This window comes from Sinocyclocheilus anshuiensis, unplaced genomic scaffold, assembly GCF_001515605.1.
Source record: "Sinocyclocheilus anshuiensis isolate Anshui unplaced genomic scaffold, SAMN03320099.WGS_v1.1 scaffold816, whole genome shotgun sequence".
Taxonomy (NCBI): domain Eukaryota; kingdom Metazoa; phylum Chordata; class Actinopteri; order Cypriniformes; family Cyprinidae; genus Sinocyclocheilus; species Sinocyclocheilus anshuiensis.
Genome location: NW_015554154.1, coordinates 1,241,250 through 1,241,474, shown reverse-complemented (window position 1 = coordinate 1,241,474; position 225 = coordinate 1,241,250). Strand labels below are relative to the sequence as shown.

The 225-nt window shown below is 38.2% G+C and overlaps 1 protein-coding gene across 3 annotated transcripts in view; it reads right to left on the bottom strand.

Moving 5' to 3' along the window:
- The window catches only part of LOC107670749 (SAFB-like transcription modulator), an 18,719-nt gene that overhangs the window by 6,550 nt on the left and 11,944 nt on the right, over positions 1 to 225 (bottom strand). The gene's annotated exons all lie outside the window — the stretch shown is intronic.

The window sequence follows — 225 nt, the reverse complement described above, 5'->3', positions numbered from 1 at the left end:
TATATACACAAAGGCTATAGCATTAAAATTATATACATATGGATATTGTATGTATACTCTCACACTTTTACTGCTGCTATTCTTGAACACTTGATTATCTATCAAAATAAAAGTGCAGAGCTGAGTCTAGGAGAACTCACCGGTATCTCACACACTCCGGACGCGTCGCGTTCAACTCGAGCAGCGGTCTAAAACAGTTTATTTAATCACCAAACGGACACAAGT